Genomic DNA, 26,284 nt, shown 5'->3' with positions numbered 1-26,284 from the left:
TAAACATTCACCACAATTTCGCGGTATATTCGTTTTTCCTCTATGCACGCTAGAAAAGTAGCACACTGATATTGCGGATCTTCTCTGCCATGTAGATTGCCCCAATGATTATGTGCCATCTACCCAAATAATGTTGGCGCTAAAAGGATTTTCGTTTGTTTTTATTGGACAAATTTAGTCATATGCGGGGCTTAATGGATATTGATTTGTTTTTATTAGATGGTCTTGACCATTTAATGCCTGACATGCCATCAAAATCGAACTTCCGTTCACAGAGATATGGATTATTGTAATGCCACAGCAACAATCAGACACAAGAGAAATATAAAACTTTCTTCGTTTTGTTTGTGAATAGCAAACCATAATGCCTGTTTTATGTCACGCATATTTTTATACAAAAACGACATGCAGTGACGTGTATTGTCATAATTCGCCGATTTAAAAGTGAGATTGGACTTAATTGTATCGTTTTTCTTTTGCTTTACTGCAAAGTTTTATTTGCAACTGTCTGCCATCATCATTTAATCATTCGCTTCAAGACTTGTAAGCTACAAGCGGAATCGATTATATTGTGGACTCTTTCTAACGCAAAAACTTTGAGCAGAAAATATCGTTTATAGACAAAATGAATCGCACACAAAATTCATCAGATATTTGCAACGACGAAAACACCGTGGTTTTATTAGATCCTCAAGAAGCCGCTAACTGGGTCTGGAATAATGTGGACACGCTCATTATAACAGTGATTGTGCCTTTAGTATCGGCAGTTGGTATTATCGGAAATACCACCTTCCTGCTATCTATCTTTACATTAAAGCGCATGCAAACAAGTCTGAACGCGTATCTGTGCAACTTGGCTGTTTCAGATGTGATGTTGCTTCTAAGTGTACTAGGATGGTCTTTATCGGTTTATACTTCATCGCCCATTTCTCTTTCGACTTCGTTGTTTTCTCACGGTGCTTGCATTGGGATGGTGTTATCAACGCATCCGTGGTACTTCGCGTCTCTTGGGTTTATTACGCTGATATCAATAGAACGGTTCTTCGCAGTTTGTTACCCGCTAAAGCATTTGACAATGAAAGGAGCTGCTCGCACTGCTCGCACTGCTACCGTATGGATCATGTCTGTTTTACTCTCGGCAACTTTTATCCCAAGGTACGTGCACCATGAAAAATGTCTTGTGTGGCCGGAAGATGAAACGTTTTAAACATTTGCCAACTCGATTTCATATTTGCCCTGCACTGAATGATCTCTCTACGTCAGTTAACTTAGTAGAAACAAGCAGTTTCGTTGTGTGCTTTATCGTCAATTTCGTGCTTTACACCTTAATAATTAAAGCTTTAAGTAGCCGGTCCGTTGCAAGACGGCCAGAACAAAAACTAGAAAACGACGTTGTTCGTAATCAAGTCGCAAGAACTTTAATAATCAATGGTATTGTCTTCTTTCTTTGTCAAGTTCCTTTGCGGTTTACATCCATTGACTTCTTCTTAGATCATGTTTTTGGTTGCAAAGACTTGTTAGACCGAAAACAATACGCTGTTACTCTAACCATTGGACGAGGATTTCTCCTTCTGAACTCCTGCATCAATCCATTCATATACATATTCACCAGTAGACACTATAGACGCGCGATTTATGACACTTTCAAGACCCTTTCAAAATCATTGTAAATTAAACGAGAATACAGTGAATTGTGTATAGTGTTCGCTGCTTTATCAAAAATGGTCACTGTTGCATCCACAATGGTCGCTGTTGCATCGTAAATGGTCACCGTTGCATGCAAAATGGTCGCTGTTGCACCTAAAATGGTAGTGTTGCATTCCAAGTGGATTGTATCTTTGTCTTGCTAGGATGTATGGCAAAAATGGCAGAACACACATTAGAGGGGATATCAATAGAACGGTTCTTCGCAGTTTGTTACCCGCTAAAGTATTTGACAATGAAAGGAGCTGCTCGCACTTCTAAGATTTCTACTACCATATGGATCATGTCTGTTTTACTCTCGGCAAATTTTATCCCAAGGTACGCGCACCATGAAAAATGTCTTGTGTGGCCGGAAGATGAAACGTTTAAACATTTGCAAACTCGATTTCATATTTGCACTGCACTGAACGATATCTCTACGTCAGTTAACTTGGTAGAAACAAGCAGTTTCGTTGTGTGCTTTATCGTCAATTTCGTGCTCTACACCTTAATAATTAAAGCTTTAAGTAGCCGGTCCGTTGCAAGACGGCCAGAACAAAAATTAGAAAATGACGTTGTTCGTAATCAAGTCGCAAGAACTTTAATAATCAATGGTATTGTCTTCTTTCTTTGTCAAGTTCCTTTGCGGTTTACATCCATTGATTTCTTCTTAGATCATGTTTTTGGTTTCAAAGACTTGTTAGACCGAAAACAATACGCAGTTACTCTAACAATTGGATGGGGATTTCTCCTTCTGAAAATGGTCGCTGTTGCACCGTAAATGGTCACTGTTGAATCCAAAATGGTCGCTGTTGCAACTAGAACAGTCGCTGTTGCATTCCAAGTGGATTTTGTTTTTGTCTTGCCAGGACATATGGCAAAAATGGCAGAATACAGATTAGATAGGATATACAACTTATTGGTTACAGTATATGGAGTTAAACGGAATGCAAAAGAGGCTGAAAGTAATATTTTGTTTTCGGTGAACCAAGCTTGAACACTCAACTTGAGTTAAAAAGTTGATAGTAATCACTCATCTATAGCTAAACAGTGTCTGTAGTAAACCAATGTAGTGAGGCTGTGAATATCAGGCGAAGGTCATTTCCTAGTATAAGGTTAAATACCACTAATAGGCCTGGGCGATACATTGGAATACGATGAGGAACTATTTGTTTTCATGGCATTCGAAAAGACTGCATTAAAATCGCTGAAATTGATCAAGTTATATAGCCAAAAAAGTACTTTTTAGAATTTGATGCTTCAAAATGGTAAATTTTCTCTCATTATATGACATTTTTGATGCAATAGTACCAAAATTCATACGCACGGCTTCGATTTTTAGTAAATAGGCGCCCTATTATATTGTAACTTTCAGCTTCGAGGGCGCACTGTCATTTTAAGGTGTTTACGGTTCAGTGCGTTAAAACAAGAAAAGTCTCAGGTCAACCTATGTTGAATTTTTGATCATTTGGCATTTAAATCATATAGTTTCACCTGATATTGGTGGCACTGAAGTGTGAGAGTTCTGAATATGAGAAAATTCCACCCGAAATTAGGCATTTTCCCATTGAAACACGTGTAATACATAATTAGTGGTATTTAACCATAAACGTCATGATTGCACAATGACGACCTATAAGATAATGTACGCATTTGGTTAGATGCAGATTGTTTATGTTATCATCTCAGTGACAGAAGGAAAATCTCAAGGCAATTTAACTCTTTTCCCGCGGATGTCGACGGCAGACGACATGATTCATTTAAAAAAAAAAAAATCAAAAAGTTTAGAAATGTAAATTTTCATGACCATATTTGGAATTAGCATTGAAAATACATTAAAATGAGTACAAACAAGCCTCAGGTTCAGTAGTTCTTAAGCTCTTGATATTTTCAAAATATTTCAAAATTTGAATTTTTTCCGTTGAAGCGCATGGCTAGCATGCAGAGCATTAAAGTAAAAATCCACACCTTGTTTAAGGCAGATATAACGCAAATCACTCCCTGGAAATCATGATCAACATTTTGGCGGTGCGTCGATCATCTCAAAGTGAGTCATATCCAATTCATTCAAATTAAGCAATGAATGGACATGGGCGCCGCCATTAGACATGTTGTAAGACTACCAAGTGACAGGTGACGGACCGTACGCACACAAAATAATAATCTAATTTGTTTTGAGAATTTTCACGAAATTTACTTAAAACTTATACAGCTTAGTTTATTATACAACAAGGGGATTTTTCATATGCTATGAGAAACTTAATATAATAATATTGCAGCGACGGAAATAAAACTCCTTCGAGGGAAACTCTTCTTTTACACTCACAAACTTAGAAGAAACTTGGTCAAAACATACCTACGCTTTATATTGCTTTCGTATTAAAAGTACAAGGAGATTACCCACACAGATTACCTTTCCATACTTTGTGGCTACAGGCAGTAATGACAGCCACCAGTGCTGGCATCAATATTTCTGACATGGCAACTCAATATTACTGACTGTTCCAAATAGGGAATTCACCAATTCTTATTGGTTGGGGGTGGTAAATGGTTTCCTACTTACCTTAAGATCTAAATGCATGTAGTTTCTGGTGTGAATATGGTTGAGACCTTGCAAGACCTGTTTTGTGTATCTAGCAACCTCTTCCTCTGTAAGATGGTCTCGTTCACTTGCCCTCTGGAAGGCATCTCCGCCACTCATACTGAAAACAAAATATGTAAATCATGACGTTCTTTTTTCATGTAACATTTGCTCAGAATTCGTATATGGATTTTGTAGATAGTCTGCTAGTCCTACGCTCCGCTATTACAAAGACCTGCTAGACATATGGGTCGCTAGTACCCTAACGCTAACTAGTACCCTGACGCTAACACCAACTGGCCGTGGAACCTTACTCGATTCGCCAAGCGTGATTAGCTACGTGGCATAAAGAGCTTTGCACTACAAATTTAACAACGTCGCCTTTTATTTAGTATAACAAATAACAAATTAAAGTGACGGTTTTCAGTTTTCAATTATTCAAGGGTCTCAAAAATAGAATAACGATACGCTGATTTAAGTCATTAAAACAAATATCATAATGTACTCACAAGTCATATATAAGAACAAACTGATCCTTATCTGTTTCAGGGTGCTTAGTTTCAAAGGCATCGTACAATTGTGCTAGTCTTGGATGTTGTAGGTGATTGTAGTTCTCGATTTCTCTCTTTATATGTTCCGCATCGCCTGGTTCAACATCAATAAATTTAGCAGCAAAGTTTCTTCCCGTGGCACGCTCTTGTGCACGTACAATAACACCGTATGGCCCCCTGAAATGATACAATTATAGTTCAAATGTAATTATGATACATTCTGGTATTAATTTAAATAATACCTTCAACATATCGTACACACAAAAATTATCGTGTCTATTGAAAAAATCCTTTTATACAAATTAACCATCCACTGACAATTTTTCTTTTTTTGCAGTCAGAAAAAAAACCCGTGATGTAGAATGTAGCAATTTGAAGCAATTCAATTTAATTTATGCAACAATATATAAGTATTTGACAAGATTAATGACATATCGAGGTGATTATTAAAAAAAAATCGCAGCAAGGTTTCTTCCAGTGGCATGCTCAGTTTTCATTGATTACCATTCTTTAATCTCTGGTAACTTATCTTTCTGTGTGTAACCTGTACAGAGGGTACAATATCTTTAGGCTTTGCCTTTATATATTTCCCTCCATCTATTTATACCATATTGTTTTGGTTTTTTGTTAGCTATACGCTGGCGAAGTTACGTAATTAATCGGATTAACTACCATAGCAATAGGTCAAAACAATTTTGAATATATCGAGCTGCACTACAAGCAGGTTAAACTAATCACCTGTGTATGTCTGCAATCATAGATTGAATACAATACTGTTCTTTTCAAAGATACTAATCTTACAGGTGCAAGTGATCAGCATGATATGGTTCAGCGCAGCGCGGTATATTCAGAAATTGTTTTGACCTATTGCTATGGTAGTTAATCCGATTATTACGTAACTTCGCCAGCGTCTATTGATGGAAAATAAATAATATGAATTGCAATAATTTACCTGCCAAGCTCTTCTCCGAATATGTATCTGTCGTATGGTGATCTCTTGCTAAGTTTCACCTTTGTTGGGGTGAAGCCTTCTTCAACTGTAAAATAAAAATGAGAATAAATTTAATTGAACACATGATCTAAACTTTGCATTGAATTCTCTCTCACACCTCCCCTACAATTGGTATGATATCTACACCGCAAAAAAAGAACACATGGGATCTTAATCAGTAATCATAAGTACATATTTTTAAATGATTTTACAAGATATGAGAAAATTGTTTGCAATTAATGATGCCACTTACCGATCTGGTCATAGTCATTAATCTTAGGCAGCTTGGGCCTCTTGGGACGCTCTACAAGAAAATAGAATAATCATAATAGTAGTAAAAATAATAATCATAATAATAATAATAATAATAATAATAATAATAATAATAATAATAATAATAATAATAATAATAATAATAATACGACTAATAATTAGAGGAAAAAATTAATAATGCAAATTAATAGCATGTAAATGTATGCCAATTTGTTTTGCAAATCCGACTTCAGTAACATTTATTCTAACGAGATAATTCACTGAATATTATCTTTATGAAATATACATTAACAGTTTTCACCTTTTTTAGAACATAATTAAAAACATTCAATAGTGAAACAAGTTGGCATCAACCGATAATATGAGGGCCAATTTTTCCATGAAATGCGACAGACAAAACTGCAAAGCTCTACCGCGTATACGCGAAGGCACGCAACGCTGGCGTGATTGTTAGACGGCACAATCGAACAATCGGCCCTCAAGAATATGCGATAATTCACATCATACAATGCACGGGGACTTTAACTGTTGATACATGATCTGTGTTCTTACCATATTCCTCTTCGTCCTCTTCCCGGAACTTCTTGGGTTTCTTAGGTTCTGTATATAAAAGAAATATAAAAACATTAGCTCAAATTGGGCACTTACACAGACCCACGTTAGATTTGGCAGCTTTATGTAAATGCTTATAACTCCGGTCAATATAATTGATTGCATTTCCAGGGTATAATAGAAAGAGCCATCTTAGCTTATCAGGGCACCGGTAGCCTATAGGCCCCTTGTTTATTTTTTGTATTAAAAACGACATCTCTTTCCGATAGAAGTACCTTTCGGGGTATGAATGATTCTACTACTGTATGCATCGGCCGCTTGTCGTCATTTCTTATTGTTCCGCCTAAATAATAATAAAATAAGGAGTATTCCGCATCTATGACAAAAAATCATACCTTGCATTTTGATTGTGTGTTTCACCTCCACCGGCTCGCTTGTCCCATATAAATTATCTGCTTTTACTCTGAATGTATACTCTAGGTTGGGTGTCAGCATCATCACTGTAGCCTTATTGAGGCCAGTTGAGGATGCCCTAGTCCAGACGTCGCTGCCGTGTTCCTTCTTGTCTACAATGAAAGACGGGAGCTGCCACCGTCATCGGTTGGCAGATTCCAGGTGAGTTCTACTGAATCGTAGGTGATGTCCTGAGCACGGAGATTGGTAACGGGCGCGGGTGCGTCTGGAAATACAAGTTAAAGACATCTTTAATTTCTTGCGGACGTTATAATTGAACCAATAATAATGGCAAATTGGCACATTCTGTTTGAGACCCCACTACATTCAGCCGTGAATAAAGTGATTGTTACAAATGTGATGTATTTGTAAAACAAAATAAATTGACATGCAGCATGATACGAAAATAATCTCAGATATATAGGGGCCACAAGTTATAAGTTCCCCCCTAATACATTTTTAAATAAGTCGAAAAATATTTCACAAAATGTAAAAATGTAAACAGGTATGTATAGCCCTATTTGTTTTACACATGTGGACCAATTTATAGCGTCACACGTCATTGCGTTCAGATGCAATGGTTAATGTGTAAGAAAAGATGCAGTTTTAAAAGTTGTACCTGAGTCCATAGCAATCAGGTTTTCTTTAACAATCAAATGAATAGACCTGCCCAACTGTATTGTTTGAGAGTTAACTCCTATGGACTCAGATGCATGAAGACTGTTTAAACCGGTCTCCTTTTTTACATAATGAACGCAATGACGTGTGACGCTGTAATTTGGTCATGTGTAATATGTGTAAAACAAATAAGGCTACCACGATCTTTTTACAAGTTTGCATTTCATCAAATATTTTTCAATTTTTTCTCAAAAGTATTTAGGGGGGAACTTATAAGTTGTGGACCCTATAGATGCTTGGAAGTTTCCAAACTATGTTTGTTTAAAGTATGGATGATGACCGTGCATCTCATGTGTTGCTTCCTTTCAGCTGTCCATTGACTTACCATTTACTGCTATTTTAATAACTGCAGCGTCAGACCCTAGCTCATTCTCCGCAGTGACTTTGTAAACCCCGGTATGATTTCTCTGTGCATTGTCAATAGTAAGCGTTGTATGCCTCTCTGTGGAATCCACGCCACTTGTGATCGGTGTACCCTCCCTAGCCCAACTGCATTCAGGTTTGGGAAAACCAGTGAAAGGCACTTTAATCTTGATTTGATCGTGTTTTGAATACTCAACAACGACGTCCTTGAAGCGGGCAGGTAGTTTAATCTTAGGTGCACCTGTATGGATAATGGAATAAAGATAAGATATTGATTATATATAAGTGATGGTTACCTATTATCGATTATGAGTCCTAGACTTAACAATCAATATGAAAGCTTTAAGGCTGCTACATACTTTTTAGTGGGTGTAGAATATTTAACGTAGCACGATCTAAAAGCTTAATTATTATTGGTTACTCAGATGATCATATCATGTTGTTAACCAATCAGGGGCGTTGCAGGAATGGATATAGTACCTATGGAGTTAAAAGTAAGCCTACAATGAAACTTACATTTGATGGTAAGGTTGGCTCTTGTGACTTTCTTGCCTCCAGGGTTTTCGATTTCGCACGAATATTCATCTTGATCTGTGCCATAGAGGTTACTCATGGTAAGAGTAGTAAGCTCACCCTCCACAGTGATGAGGACTTTGTCACTATTGTATAGCTCTCTTGGACCCTTAAACCTGTCAAGAGACAGTGGTGTTAAAATGACATTGGTTATTGATTGATTATTATTGGTAATAATTCAAAGTCATTTGCTTAATTACAACATGAAAACTTCACGCCAAGCACTCGATTTTCATCATCTAAATCAATGTATTATTGAAAAATAACACTTTGATGTTCTGCAAAAAAAGTTCATTCTTCAAATCACATACTTTGAAAACTTGCTTGATTTATTGATGTGAATGAGTTATGTACGTTGTTGTTTCAGCCTTCTTGAAAACATAACTCAAGATCCACATGACCTACAAAAATACATCTGTGATATTTGAATTCTTCTACACACTCGCTATGAAGTGATCAATGCAATTTTTGCCAAAGCTCACTTCCATTCGCAAGATAATGTAAACTACCAAATCGCATGAAAAAGTGTAAAATAGTTGCTACCCTTAAACATCGTCCGATGAATACTACCGTCTATATCTAATAAAAATTAGCTGACACAATTGAATGTTAAGTTTCTTTTAATATCACATCACTGAATTTAAACCATTTGTTCGATTTCAATTGTCTCATTTATAACATATTCCATGTCCCTTCAAAGACCCAAATATTGCTTTGAACCACAACCCCTGGTATTATCACAACTTCATTACTCTTTCAAACAATAAACAAAATGTTCATATGATTTGTTTTCACCTTCTTTTCTTTTCTTTACTTTCAATTCTATTTTCTTTTCCTTCCATAAAATACCAGCATGGTTCTAGGCGTCTAAGCCTAGCTTGAGCATTTTGATTGAATCTGGTCTCATCAGGACCCAAGTGTTTTTCCACACGGAGCAAAATACTTACCATCTAACATCTGGTTTTGGTTTACCACTAAATACACATTCAAATAAACATTTGCGGCCTTCTACAGCAACTTGGTCTTCCAGGGGTTGCTCGAATTTCGGTCGTATTACCTCTGCAATCAAAAGGAAATATTAGCAGCAATTAAAAACAGTACGTTTTGCTTTCAGTACCGATACGATTTAAAACCTTACGACACCTTTTGGTTTCAGGTTGAACAATACTCGCTTTTATATTCAAACATTAAAAGCTAAACCAAAGATTTGAACATTGTTAAGGACAGAACAATCTCCGCTATCATTTTTGGCCTATGATCAAGATTGTTCGCTACAATACATTTTGTAATCCAGACGCAAGAGCGACAATATTTTGACCAATAACGAGAATCGTTCTTTCCAGGACAATAATAAACGAACCCGTTCATTGGTCAGTAACTTACCATTTGGATCTTTGACTGTGACAGAGTTGCTAGCCGATGATGGTGTACCTCGTCCTGCCTTGTTGACAGCGAATACTCTGAATTCATATTTCCTATCCTCAATCAAGCTAGGTACATTCCATCCTAATGTCATCACTGGATGCATGTTGCATTTGACCTAAAATAAACCAACAAATGTATAGTGATTTACAGTGCGCCACGCACAGGCACAGATCTGGATGGTGATCTCAAGCCACAGCACACTTTACAGGTTGTCGTTGACCATTCGACCCCATAGCATTCCATAAATCTTTTAATAATGACAACGATTTGCAGCTAAAGAGCGCACAGCCAAAAATCTCCGAGTTTTGAATGGGTTTTAACAAGACAATTCGTCGGCTGTTATTTTCAAGTTAACTCAAATCTTGTTGAGGTCGACTGTCGGGTGTGTGTGTGGGGGGACCTTCACATAGCAAATGTTCAAAGTTTATTTATAAATGTACATTGTTATTATTAAACCCAATTCATTACTAATGACAGAATAATTTGACATCAGGGCATCAGCGTCGAACATTTCAAATCCTTACAAATATCATTCATACGTCATGATTACTCAGGGAATCGGACTCTTCATTGTATGTGTATTGGTGGTAGACCCTGGAAGTTTAGTTCAATGAAGCGAAGAGAGAGGGCATCGACTGAAATTGTCAAATCTACAGTAAAGATGTTTATTGGTTTTTGATGGGTAAGAAACTAATCCTACCTTACACAGTGTCGGAGACAGCGAATTTTTCATAGCTTATAAGCTATTATGTACTCATGATATTGTCAACGTCAGAAAGAAATACTTAGAGAATAAACGATAGGAATTTTTATTTTGCCTATCCTCTACCGTGTGATAGACGACAGGCAGGTCCAATATTTTGAGTAGTGGATGCCGGCGTAGCCGGTATCCACTACGATAAAAATATTGGACCTGCCTGTCGTCTATCATAGGTAGAGGATAGGCAAAATAAAAATTCCTATCGTTTATTCTCATTCTTAGTCAGTTAAATATTATTTTAATAACTGTAAACAATTGTTTTAAAGTAAAAACTAAGTTACCGTCATAAAAACTCCCCTCATTATAAAATGAACGAAACTTGTTTACAACTTCACGTATTCTGTTGCGCGTACTGCTAGCGCGTTCGCGTAGTCCGCATCCATCTACGCATCCAGCGCGAAACATACGCGCACCTCTTCAAGCGTGTTACGCATTATCAAGACTCATGATGACGTGGGGTCGTCTACGGCCTGGTAGACGGCACTCGAAATCATGCGATTGTCCAATCAGAAAATGTGTCTACGAACTAGACCACTCCCACTGACTAAGAATGTAGGATAATCAACCAATCAACGGCAGTACATACAAATTGAAACGGGGCTTTAATAAATTTATTCGGATAAAATTATAATCCAAGAGCGACAAGATCTTGACGATGATTGTTCCTCCCAGTACAACAATAAACGATCCTGTTCATTGGTCTGTCACGTACCCATCTGTCAGTGCCGGCTTCTGCTTTCTCAATATCATACCCAATGATTGGGCTTCCACCATCGTCTTCAGGACGGGTCCAAGCTAGACTCACGAAGCTCTTACCGACCTCTTCAACATCTGGGGTACCTGGTTTACCTGGGGGATCTGCAGTAATACAGTAATGCATATAATTGATAGTATATTCAATATTACGGTGTAAGCAATAGGATTTTCAAAATAGGGTATGACTATGTTATTATTGATTGTTAAATTTCGTTGAGGAATATCGTTTTCTCGATTTCAATTGCCTCATTTATAACATGCCCCTAAAGAATTATGTTTTTAAATAAACCTCGTACACGTATATTTATGATATTCGGCCTGCAACAATTATATGTATAATATTCGGCCTGCAGCAATTATAAATAAAGTTACTGCTACGTCCGTCGTGTCACATTTCTCCCGTGCATTTTACTATTTTCGATATGACAACCTCATCGTGTGTACACATCATCAAATTTCTCACAATATAATATTCGGCCTGTTTATATCTTTAACTTAACAAAATGACAAAACAATTTACCATCACACTATTAAACAACAGATTAATTGAACAAATACGTTGTTAAGTCGTCAGGACTGTTCTTTTCAGAGCCATCGTTAATTCCCATTTAGAAACCATTCTTTGCAGACCACTTACCGTATGGATTCTTAGCAATAACTGGTCCATCGCCTTCCAGCCAGTCACTCTGGCCTACTTCATTTTCAGCTGCTACACGGAAGAGATAAGGACTTCCCTTCGTAAGACCCATTACGTTCATGGGTGAGCCTTTGACAAAGCTTCCAACTGTGGAATGAGTGAATTAAACGATTGAAAGTTTTAATATCACACTGTACAATTATTTTAATATCACACTATACAAAAATATTTATGGAATTGACACAATTTTCTCACAAACTGCTATAGATGAAACCTTAATCTGTTACACATTTTAAATGGAGTCATCAATTCAGGTAAACCCATTTGAAATTCACACTCCCTGTGTGAAACAGTTTGCATGATTTACATCACAATGGACAAATTAAAATGTTTGTACTGAACAGAGCACTGTTTACATATTCAGTTCTCTTATATTTATGATACATGTAGTAATTCTCACGTCTTTTAAAATTTTGATATAAATTCAGTATCTTCGCAAACTCTAAATTCAATTTTATTCACTGGTGAATTGGTGACAGAGAAAATAACAATTTTATTTGTGTATCTTTTCATTGATTTACCTGTAGTCCAATCTTTGCCTTCTTCTTTCTTATGTACAACGTAGTTTTTGATGGGGCTGCCTCCATCGTGGGGTGGTGGTTTCCATGTTAGCGTCAGAGTATGATCTGTGATATCAGTCGCTTCCAGTGGACCCTTGCATGGAGCGGGTCGATCTAGATCAACAATAGCGTAATGCATTTTTTTGATAAATATTGCTATAGTAAAATACTTGCAAAAGACATCCCACCGCAAAAGGGGAATTGAAGCCAGGACTTAAAAAAAGAAAGTTCTGAAATATATGTGATGGTAGAATAGGATGGAAATATTGACATTATTTGTTTCAATTATATTTCATGTTTTTATTGCAGCTCCATGTAAAGCGCATTCTTCAAAATTGAACTAAGTGAAAATCAGAATCAAGTCACTTTTTTAGCATCCTAATGACCCCAAACTTGAAGAGCGTATTCAGAAACGAGTCGCGTGTCCAAATAATACTAAGGACGAGTCGGGAGGGAAAGTAAATTCTCACATCCTACCCTTTTTGGTATTGGCTGTGTCAGGAAATAAACTTTTTATTTCAAATAATTTCTATACATAATTTTAATACAAAAGCTGTTAAATATTTATAAACTGTTTAAAAACCATTATTGAGAACTGAGTTTATATAAATGATACAGATGCATTAGACGATTTCTGCAGCAAGTTGGTCTTCCAAAGGGAGCTCAAATTTCAGTTGTGGCATTTGTGCTTGGTGTATAAATGATGAAACGCATCTTGCACTAACATTTTGAAAATTGGGATTCATCTTTGAAAAGGTCCATTTGGATCCGGGGCTGACAAGTACAGTAACTACAGTGTATTTCTACACTAACAGAAGATTGCTGAATCCATTGGGCAAAAATCTTTCTTCACAAGTATGAGGTCATTTATGAGGTAACTTTGCAGTTATAACTGTTGATGAAGCGTATTGAATGATTGCATTAACATGATACTATTTTGGGTTAAAGTGACTTACCGAGAACAGTTACATTGAAGCTGGAGAAGTCGCCTCCTACATCGTTTTCAATGGCAATCTTAAAAGCACCGGCATCCTCGGGTTTAGTGTCCTTCACGTTCAATAAGACATAGTCGTCGAACACAGTTAGTTTCACTCTGTCATTTTCTAAAGAAAATGATGAAATAGAAATTTGCATAATTAGCAATGACTGACATAAATGGAAGTATAAATATAAAGATGGTACCACGTTTAGATGGATACCGATGGGTCTTTTCATCGTAAGCTGAATATTTTACATTGTGCTCTCGTTTTTTCATGGTACTATTTTTTTAGATTTTTATGTATCTTTTGTATTCTCCTTCTTGAGATTGAACACTTTATTCAAAATATGTTTTTATGCTCCTATTTTGCAGTTGAGCCCTTTCTGACTATCTCCAATAGACACTCTGTCTCTGGGATAGACTTTAGCTGTGTTGACACCATGGAATGTATATTCATTCACATTCTTAAGAAATGGTTGTCCAGCCAAAGCATTTTATCGTGTCATCTGACGATTGCCTTTTTAGCATGAAACTCAGTAACGACTACCTATTCTGGAAGGTCTGTTCTTTGAATTTTTTATACGCTCTCCCTTCTTGGGATGAGCACTTTATTCAAAATATTATGCTCCTGTTTTGCAGTTGAGCACTTATCCTTTGAATTTTTAGATTTGTTATTCACTATTCGTTTTGCAAGCTAAGATGAGTTATACTGTGATACGGAGAGAAATAAAGAATCATAATTACCATGGATTGGTTCTCCATTTTTGAGGCATTTTGCTGCAATATTTCCGGTTCCCTTGAATGGGATCTTGACTTTGAAAGGATTCGATGCTTCAACTGTGATGTCATTTGGAGAACGACTGATTTCAGGAGCCACTGTAGAAAATTTAATAAGGTATAGACAATTGAAGAGCTTATTTCCAAACCGTGTTAAGTCCACAAACCCATGTATCTGATTTTCCTGTGCGATATTGTAATGGGTTGTGACAGCTATAGGTATTATAATTTCAGTTGGATGCACCATTACAAAGCAAACCGTGGATGGATGAACAGTAACAATACTGTTTGAGGCCATTGTTTCCCAAATGAGAACAATAGTCTGCATATTGTTATGCAGCATTATTATGGTAAATAATAGCTTGTTGATGGTACAACTCATTGCTAATGTCAAACTTGTCAAATTAATTGTGGTTGTATCACACAAGTAAATGAGACACATGGGGTTGTGGACTTAACACGGTTTGTAAATAAGATCTTCAAAATATTGATTAATTAAAAGACAATTTCTTTAAAAAAAATGACAAAAATACAACTCCTTGATGAAAAACAAGTTACTTGAAGAACTCGAGAATATTAATTTTGGCTATGAAGGTCTATAGTTTAACGATGACTCATGGACTTATTAAGATGCAATGTCAACATGATCTTACATTCTACTTGTAGTTTCGCTAGAGCCATAACGTACGATTTACGTAATGGGTTATTATTTACCCAAAATGTGTAGATAATATTAGAAATAACGGCCGGGAAGGCTTTCTGTCACTTTAAGCTTAAATAACAAGGGAAAGTGAAAGTAACACGAATGGCTATTTTGGTCGTGGTTGTATCACACAAGTAAATGAGACACATGGGGTTGTGGACTTAACACGGTTTGTAAATAAGATCTTCAAAATATTGATTAATTAAAAGACAATTTCTTTAAAAAAAATGACAAAAATACAACTCCTTGATGAAAACAAGTTACTTGAAGAACTCGAGAATATTAATTTTGGCTATGAAGGTCTATAGTTTAACGATGACTCATGGACTTATTAAGATGCAATGTCAACATGATCTTACATTCTACTTGTAGTTTCGCTCTGCATTTTTCTGTTCCATGTTTATTGGACGCTTCGCATACGTATTCCCCAGCGTCAGATTCACGAAGATCTTCAATGGTGAGAGACACGACGTCGTCATTTTTGCGCATGCGTTGTCTGTTGCTTGGGAAGATTTCTACTCCTGCTCTAAACCTATAAAAGGAAAATATGTGTTTATTTAACATTATCTATAATACAGATCAAAACACATGAACATGATTTTAAATTTTCAGTGGAAATCAATTTGATATCGCAAATTAAAGTCATTCGTTTTATTCAGTTGTTTCCTTACCAACGGATTTCTGGTTCAGGGAATCCCGTCACTTCAGCTTCAAACTTGACCCCGTTACCTTGACCTTCTTTCTGGTTGCCGATTTTCCTCTCGAAGTAAGGTGCCTTTCCAACTGTCAAAAAGATAACAGAGTAAAATGTTATTGGACAAAAAGAGCATTGTCAACATCTAGAGGAACTAGAGTGTTGTATTAAAGTCGGCATTACACCGCTGATGCCGGAGAATGGTTTCTCTGAAACTTTTAATTGCGCCTTTCTTTGTCAAATATTTGTAGAGATCATTAAATAAAGGACTTTGTTGTAATATTTGTTTGATCTTCAACACCAAAGGTTAAAATGTGAAAACACAATAACATGACCTCGTTTCCTAGAAAGGCTAAAGGTCAACCACAATCACTTACTTTGTGCCGGCTTGGTAGAAATTGGTTGATCTGTGACACTTGGTTCACCCTCTCCGGCAGCGTTGACAGGAATGACCCGGAACTCGTAGTCCTTTCCGGGCTCAAGGTCAGGCACGGTGAAGTGTGTATCTTTTACTGGGTACGAGTTGGCCTTTTCCCAGTTTGGATTGCCCTTCTCTCGTTTCTCAATAGTGTATCCTATGAGAATAAATCAGTTTGGAACGATACATAATTACATTCAGAGCCATAATGTACGATTTACGTAAGATGGGTTATTCTTTACCCAAAATGTGTAGATAATATTAGAAATAACGGCCGGGAAGGCTTTCTGTCATTTTAAGCTTAAATAACAAGGGAAAGTGAAAGAAACACCATTATGGCGGGCAAAAAGTCATAATTATCAAAATAATTGATCTGTTGAACTACAAACACAACGAATTTGGCTGATTTCATTTAGGTGTAAGTTGGGACATGTGTAAATATTACAAATATGCCCACGAATCAGGTTTAAAAAATAGGCAAAATCTATATCATAAAATCGTACGTTATGGCATTAATGGGCTTATTAATATTATACCCTTTGCCATCATTGCCTTTTTCAATGCTCAGAACTTTGTTGTGTTAGGAAATAACAAAGTACATTTGTATTATTGGCGTCAGTACAACTTAAACCAAAATAATGATAACGTAAACAATATAATACAAGTACTGTTATTTGATATAATCATTTCTGATAACGAATGAAACTTATTTAAATTATCGAAAATGGCGACAAAATCATTTATGTATACAGTTATGGTCAGCATATACTTTGATCAGCTCGTAATCGGCTGGAATTATTAAGCTTTTACCACTACGCCGAAAAGCAGACCCCTGTTAAAAAGGATATAATTTATCTGTTATGTCACAAGGCAATTCTCCAAATAAATTATAGTGATGTTAATCCGCGATGTTATAAGGCCGATGTCGATTACGAGCTGATCAAACTATAGTTATTAAATAAGTACGTGTCAAAGCAGGTTAGTATTTACAACAATAACTGACACGCACCTTTAATTGGACTACCACCATCATTCACGGGTTTCGTCCAGGCTAGGTCTACAGAATTCTTTCCTACATCGGTTGCGTGTGGAGTACCGGGCTTGTCCGAGGTGGCTGTATGAAAATAAATACCATTATGTTAGGTATTAGGTTAATACACCACTTTTGAAAATGGCGGAGAAAAAGAGAGCTAGGCAGGTTAGTAGCATAAAGGGATCAATTGAAGACAAACATCTATTGAAAGTAGAATAGAAAGAAAGAAAGAATACATCAAATTAAGAAAGTAAAAAATGTGTTATAACATCAAAAGCTTTACGCGCGGCTATATGTTTTAACATACGAATTCACAGGGTTTCGAGATACTAAAATATTGAGGGTTATCTAAAGAACGCCGACCCAATACTAGGATTGAATGGACTTATTTTTATGTATTTTTCATTCCGAATATGGTAAAGGAGCATTTTTGACATATCCACATTACGTAGACAGTGCCTTCAAAATCAACGCAGAAAGACCAGTCAAAACCTCAAAATCACCGGTCATTATAGTCGTCATCCTCATCGTTCACCTGTTTTAACCAGTCAATAGCACAATAACATCAAGCCCGGCTCTCCACGATAAACATAGCAGAAACCGTCGGGTTATACAACATATAAGACAACATACACTATGTTAAGATATTTCTGCTTCGATTTTTAAGGCACTGCCAACGTAATGCGCGCGCAGAGGATTAAATAAGCAAGGTCATATTGGTTATTCGGACTTCATCACACTTTGTCACACTAAGGAAGTTACATTTTACCTGTCTTGTCTGAAAACGAAGATAAAAAAGAAAAAAAAAAAAAATAGAAATATAGCTTTTACTCTTTGGCCTTTTCTAATATTAAACTGTGTTATTCAAGTTTATATTGTTTAATATGTTTTGTACGAGTTTGGTTCTCTTCTGCATATTGGTAAGACGACTTGATTCTGGTTTCATTTTGGCAACATTGAGTGGGTGGAAAATATCGTTGTATGTTCGATTAAAGATATCTCGTGAAAAGTTCTTATTTATAATATTTGGTATGTGCGTCCATATCTATAATATTTGGTATTTACGGCCACAATAAAAGGGCTGAAGCATACGTATTTATGAATTGTGGAATAATATTTATCAATAACCATAATGTTGTGTCATGATGTTATAAGCAAATGACAATAATTAATAATTTTCTATTGGTTACTCACTAAATTGATCTTTAGGCTGTACTGATTCCGATGGTTTGCTTGGACGACTCCATCCTGCTGCATTCTTGGCGAGTACACGGAATTCATAGGTGTTCATTGGTTGCAGATTGCTTAAAGATAGCGTTGTGTCCTTTACCAAGAAATCATTGGCCTGAGGTATGAAAATAACAATATACTTCTTAAGTCAAAATATCTTATGTACTATAGTGCTAATATCTAGCACTTTACAACTTGTCTCGAAGAGTAACGTTTAATGCAATAGATCTATATCAACATGCATTCTATTCCGTGACGGACTTTACTTTCTATAAAGACGGGCTGCCTGTAACGTAATAAATCTGAATATGTATTTTTAATATTCTGTTTAACTGTTACCAGGATAACTTCATGCCGTGCCCTCTTTTGAAGGGGTACCTTTGAAGCGGCCGGTATCTCACAGCCATTAATACCATACATACATGATTCCTCATTGGCGATCTAGACTTAATGTATTAATAGTTTTTATATTAAATGGTGTCAAAAAAGCTAGCAAGATATTTGCAAACATTTTCAATTTAGGTAAAACATCAGATAACCTAAAGAATAACAGTAACATTAAAACCATATTATTATTGATCTGCAATATTTACATATTGGAGCAATTATTGGTGTCAATTGTAGTAAATTCTTACCGGGGCCCAATCAAAGTCCTCATCTCTCTTCTCAACATTGTATCCCAAGATTTTGCTTCCTCCGTCAAATTCTGGTGGTTCCCATGACAGACTGACATAACCCTTTTCAACATCCTTGACAACAGGTTTACCTGGTGCATCCGGGCGATCTGGAGGAAGAATGCAATTCGAATTAGACAATTAGCTATAATATCGCATCACTGATAACAACTGTGTTATTGACTTTAACACTTACGAAATTGACCGCTTAAAATGCTAAATCGCATCAAGAAATACACATTTACATTTTACGTACTACCCAACAAACACACAAAGTTTTACTGAAAATGTTCAAATTTCGGGTTATATAGAAAGGGTATAAAACGTTTAATACCAATTTAACAACATTTTAAAAACGTTAATGCATAAGTGTTGGCAAAATATTTTTTCAAAAATGTGACCGTCTACCACGAAACGCTTATTAAGTCGGCATTGGTCATTTTTTCTTCCGTGTTTAGAAATTATGTATCATTAGCTTAACAATGATATATCATTTGCTTCAAACGATATTCAGAAGCGGAATTATGTTTTTGTTAAACTTTGCTTCTTCAGCAAAAGGGTACATTATTTCAGTGCTCAGTGCTACATTATTTCGCTTTTCCACATTGCTGGTATTAAATATCAAATGGTCATTGGCGGTCACTTCAATTTATCCCCGAGTTAACGAAGCTCAGGAATGTTCTATCATTGTTAATTGTTGGTTAACCTATCACTTGAACAGGATTTAGCCAAAGCATATGCTATATATAAGTAGAAGCTTATTATCCTCTTCAACAATATGATTAATGATTGGTTTAAAATTTGTTTGACTGACACTAGAAAAATGAGAAACATGTAACACCAACTTGAGGTACATATGAATACAACCTTTGTGCACATTTTGCACTGTTACTTAGAGTACAATTTGCCGACTTTACGAGCGGTGGACCGTCACAGACGTTTGCCCAAAATATTTTAGAATGACATAAAATAAAGTCTAATAAAATCAAGTGACAATGGTTTTGAACGAAATGGCAATTGGACGGTATGGCTAGAAAAAGTTACATAAAGTGGTTATTAGACACTACGAGGGTTAGTCGTAATGACCATTGGACCAAATAATATGAGACAAAGTGGATATTAGACTAATTCTACTGTTATTAGATTAAATGGTTATTATTCTTCCTGGTAATAGAACAAATGGTGCTAGACCATATGATTAGACGAAATGGCATTAGACAATTAGACTATATGGCAACAAACTAAATATAATTCCGGATATTCAACTATTACACAATATTAACCACTCGCAGGGGCAGTGTCATAAAAATTTAAGTTAAAAATACCTACCATACGGGTTCTTTGCTTTAACAGGGAAAGACATGTCAAGTGGTTCACTAACGCCATATTCATTTTCCGCTCTGACCCGGAAGTTATACATAGCCCCTTCATCCAAATCACCCACTTCATACTGCGGAGATCTGACAAAGCTGGAAACTTTGGACCAATTGGGTCGATGGTCTTCCTTCATTTCAACAATGTAATTGGTGACTTTGCTGCCCCCATCGTCCTTCGGTGGGTTCCATGACAACTTGCAGGAATCTGCCATGACGTCAGATGCCTCCAAAGGACCTTCGGGAGGTCCGGGCTTATCTGTTAAAATAGAAACGGTAAAATCAATCAGCGCTCAGCGAAATATGACTGTAAATGCCTCTATGCATGAACTGTCAGGTTTCAAACTTACCTGTAAAACCAAACCCTTAGATGTCTTCATGTGATGGTAGTTATTCTAAAGTTTAACGAATATCGTAAAAGTTATGATGCCTCTAAAAGAGCTGCGTACGGACACTTTTCACAGCCATTCGTGCAAGAACAGCTGTGTGGGTATTTATATATGTGACATGAGAACAAAAGAATTGTTTAACCCACCCAAAAGTGTTACAGTTAAAGACGAAATTAACAAGAGCTGGCGGAAACTACTCACATAAACATAAAAGTGCCAACACGGTTATATATAGGACCTACGACCTAGGCAGACGCACTAACAGCTCTCCACGATAAACCGTCGGGTATTCAGCACATGAGACAACAAATACTATTTAACACGAGGTCAAACGATGAGAGTCTACCTTTCAAAATACGTGTGCTATCAAAAAATCTTGACTCGCGGAAACACAAGTATTGATGACCACTTACCAACGACCGTTACCCGGACGGTACACTTGTCTGAACCTTGAGGGTTGTTCAATGTGACGGTGTATCGACCAGTGTCTTCCCTCTCAGCATATGTATTCACCAATGTGAAGTAACCAGGTTGCTCCTGAAAGAACAAAGATAATATATTCAGTCCAAGAACAACGGTAAAGCGGAATTTTATTCTCCATATCTGAGCGACGAGCGATTGGTATTTGACCAATAAGCTAGTGCGCATTTCATTACGCAACAAAAAGCGCTCTACCTCATAGGCTAAAAACCAATCACTATCGCTCATTGACCCCGGTACATCTAATTCTAACTGAGCCACGTTTTTTCACCGGGAATCGAACTTGATACTTACTTCAACCTTTTGACGATCCCCTAATGGTACTGCTTGTCCACCTTGTTCATCTCGCGTGACCGCTACAGTGGGTACTGGACTGGCTTCGAAGGGTATCTCTACTTTGTATTGTTCACCAGCAAGGACGGTAACCTCCTTATGACGAGAGTCAAGAGGAATCTTTGGTCTCACTGAAATAGTAAGCGGTTTCATCTGTTAATTTATATCAATATGATACGAAATTTAGGGACCGTTCTTGCACATAATTTAGTCAAAACGTTGCAATAGTACCAAGTGTTTTAGTGGTAATACCACTTTTCACATAACATGGTTGTTTGATGGCATGTAAACGGAGTCATTTTAAAGAAAAGTTGAACAATGATGGCGCTATTTATCTTAAATCTTGTTTGCATTTTTACAAGTGGTAGACATTTGTGTATTGGTATTAGAAAATCATCAAAAGGAGTAACATATAGCATTGAAATTTTCAAACTACTTTTTATCACGAAATGAAAGGAATAACTCATATAATTGGGCTAAATAAGATTTAAAATATATGTAAATAGCGCCCTCAATTTGAACACAAATATGCAGTTTATAGAATAACAATTACCACAAAAAGCTAGAAAAATGTGATTTATAAACGAAAATCTATGTTAAAATATATGAAAATATAGGTGTATACAGTTTATTAGTGTGATAGTTGTTGGTATTATTCAGGTCTAGAATTGAACATTATATAAATGTTTTGATAGAAAAATTAGTAAATGATCATATCAAACAACCGTGATAAAGCTACATGGTAACTACCCTCAGTAAAAGATAACAGAAAAAACCCTCTTACTAGGTGGCGGTTGTGCCGTGATAGCCTCGGACGTTTCACTTGGTTTGCTTTCCCCTGCCGCATTGACGGCCTTAACTTGAAACTCATACGCGTTGCCTTCAACCAACCTAGGCGCTACACATTGTGTTTCTCTGACCGGTGTGCGTGTAACCGGAATCCATTTTGATGTCCCCTCTTCACGTTTTTCTACGATGTAGCCTGTGATTGGACTACCGCCATCATCAGCTGGTGGACGCCAGCCAAGAGTGATGGCGTTACGGTCCGTTTCTTTAGCTTCGGGAGCTTCTGGTGCACTGGGAGCATCTATATGAGGACAGAGAGAATACACACAGAAAGTTAGCTATAAAGAAATAAGTATGGTAAGAATATAAAGTAAAAAAGAAATTGAACACCTGAATATAAAACACACCCAAGTCCATACTTTGGCCAAATTGAGTTAAGCATGGAAAATTGTTGCTTATACATAGGCCTATCATATGTATAAAGGAACAACATAAATCCACCTTCTACATGCCTCTATTGAGCATGGGAAATCCAAAAACCACCAAGTCAAGGACTTGGGTGTTTTTTTGCACACATATAATGCTCTTGCAAACAGGGCTGATCTGCTAAAATAAATGGTAAAAAAAACCCGCAGAAATGAAGCTGAATGGGCATAGAACAAGAAAAAAGACTGAGAGCAAAGGGTAAAGAATGCACTAACCATGTGATTCTAAAAACCACACAAGCAAGGCATACAAAATGACCCCTCATGAATCTCCAAAATGCTAATCGTCATACCTAATACAGTTTAACCCACTCATTTACATGTTAAACTTGTCCTATTTACCAGGTAAATCTATCTGAAGGAATTAAAATGATACAATGTTTATTTAGTTTTCTCAAAATCAATTTCCATGGACTTGGGTGGGTTTTGTATTCATGTATTTAATTGTTAGTGTTTACAATGATATACGTATTTAATTTTTTGTACCTTTTCTATGAAATAACAAATTTAAAAAAATTGCAGCACGAAAAAATGGAGAGGACGAAGTCGATATATTTTTGTTGGCATTGAATAAGCAATATACAACTTACCAAATGGATGTTTTGCAATGATTGGATCACTTGTGATTGGTTTACTGACACCATACGGATTTTGCGCCATGACCCGGAACTGATACTCCTCGCCTGGTCTGAGATTGCGCATTTTGAAATGTGTGTTGGGAACGAAGCTACTAACTGGTGTCCATCGTCCCGTCTCCCCATCCTTCTTTTCAACCACGTAGTTTTCAACTTCTTCTGGTGCGTGTTTTGGTGGTTTCCAGGCTAGTGTACATGACTCTGGGGTGATATCTGATACCTTGAGAGGCCCTTGAGGTGTATCTGGAGCATCTGTATGTTTGGGACAAAGGTAAATTACGTTGTAATATTATAACTTAGTAGACAAACGTGTACGCTGATTGTCGTAAAGAATGCGCTCACAACACAGTATTACTATAAACAACCTCAATGATTAATTATATCACCAAAAATAGTGCGATATCGATCAATCAATACTTCAAGTGGATAATCTTCACACTCAAGCATGGTAATTCCTTGGCACTGTGTATGGTAAATAATAATGCAGAACAGTACTTTGTAATCTAAGTCTTGGATACGGGTCTGATCCTTCCGTTTGACGCAATTGTGTTCGTATTTAGTTACTTACCAAGAACTTTAACATTGCATTTGGCCTTGTCTTGACCCGATGGGTTCTTGAGAGTAACTGCATATTTGCCTCCATCTTGAATGGTTGCAGATGGCACTGTCAACGTGGTACATTCCGCAGTGTTTCGGATGTTTTCTTCCGGAACAGGCTCACCATTGAGTGTCCAGGTGATGTCCGGTTTAGGGAAGCCAGTGAAAGGAAGTTTGATTTCAATTTTTTCACCTCCCTTGACCTTTAGGTCTTTTAGATCAGCGATATTCAGAACGGGAGGCTCTGTAAAAAAGTAAAACGGAGACTTAAAAAGAAGAGTCATAGCTAAAGTGACATAGTTTCTGAAAAATACGGTAAAGATATGGACTATGGATAATTCGATGGTTATGATGGTAGGACTCGGATAATGCTCATTAAAGTTGGCGACCATAATGATTCTGTTTAATAGGATTGTTTCTGATTTAACATGTTTAAAGCTACACGATATCTATATAACAATATGCCCCCCCCCCCGAAATAATGATAATACCTCACAATTTTCTGGTACATATTCTACCCCAAAAGGGTAATGTAAACGAATATAGATTGTAACTTCATAATTAGCCCTTACGATATGACCAGAGATGTTCATTATAGCGAAGACTCCCGCTTTTTTGTGATCGCGAAATATTTAGTAACCGCGTTGCTAGTCGATTAATGGTATATCCAGTATAGCTCAGAAACGGTAGGTTAACATTTGGTTCTGAAGATAACAACTTTATTGAGGCCTTATCAAGATTCAGAAGGTGAGCTAATATCACCCTCAATAAAGTTGTCTTACCTGGCTTATCTTCGGCAGTGATGACTGGAGTTGGAGAGGTGAATTTTCCAGGTCCGGACTCGTTGACGGCAGCCACGCGGAATTCGTACTTTTCGCCAGGTTCAAGATCTGGTACCACTGCGTTGGTGTTCTTAGCGGGCACTTCTGCAGCCTATGGAATAATTAATATTTCAAGTACTAGTAATATAATAAGTGTTGTAACATTGTTTGCTTTATAGCAAATCCATGCCATGGGTTTATTATCAAATCATATGCAAGTAAATATATCTATATAAATATCTATATAAACGTAAAACCCGATCTTTCAGCAGGTTGTGAAGGAAATTTACTACCCCTTTATATAATTCATGAACGAAACAAATATCAAAGGGTGTCTTATATTACACCTGACGTGTTTGGAAATTATAGAACATAATGAATTTATAATGTGTTTACATCAGTTATTTGTATGGATATGTCAAAGGCTTTTGACAATATAGATCATAGTATACTGATTATATTGCGTTTTTATGGTTTGCGTAGAATATCACACAAATAATGGTTTACAAACAACCTACATGATTGGAACCAATATGTATTGTATACTAATGCATCCTTTGAAAATGTAAAATGTAATGAGCCTCATGGATCCATGTTTGATGGCATTAATACTTTATGTCTTCACATCAAATATATTATCTTTTATTTTACATGCTGACACACAACAGTGTTTTATTCTGACTGAGATGTAAGTATGTTACACGACACAATGAATAATTAACTATATACAAGACATGTGAAAAAGTGGGCACAGGATTGATATATCAACGTTGAATCAACATTGAATCGATGTCGCAATCTCAACGGTTGAAATGATGTTGGGATTTGAAAGTTTGCATTAACGTCAAATCAATGTGTGTCCGCGGCATTTCAACATGATATCGACCAAATGTCAACCTCATTTCGACCATTATTTATCAACTTCATGTTTTAAAAATGGGTCGGTTTGGGTTTGAAGATGGAGACTTTTTCAATACTTTC

General features: G+C 36.6%; 1 pseudogene; it reads right to left on the bottom strand.

Annotated features, from left to right (window-relative positions):
• The window catches only part of LOC140163065 (twitchin-like), a 213,033-nt pseudogene that overhangs the window by 48,242 nt on the left and 138,507 nt on the right, over positions 1-26,284 (bottom strand).

The sequence above is a fragment of the Amphiura filiformis genome, chromosome 10 (assembly GCF_039555335.1).
Source record: "Amphiura filiformis chromosome 10, Afil_fr2py, whole genome shotgun sequence".
Taxonomy (NCBI): domain Eukaryota; kingdom Metazoa; phylum Echinodermata; class Ophiuroidea; order Amphilepidida; family Amphiuridae; genus Amphiura; species Amphiura filiformis.
This window is presented reverse-complemented; position numbering and strand designations above follow the sequence as displayed.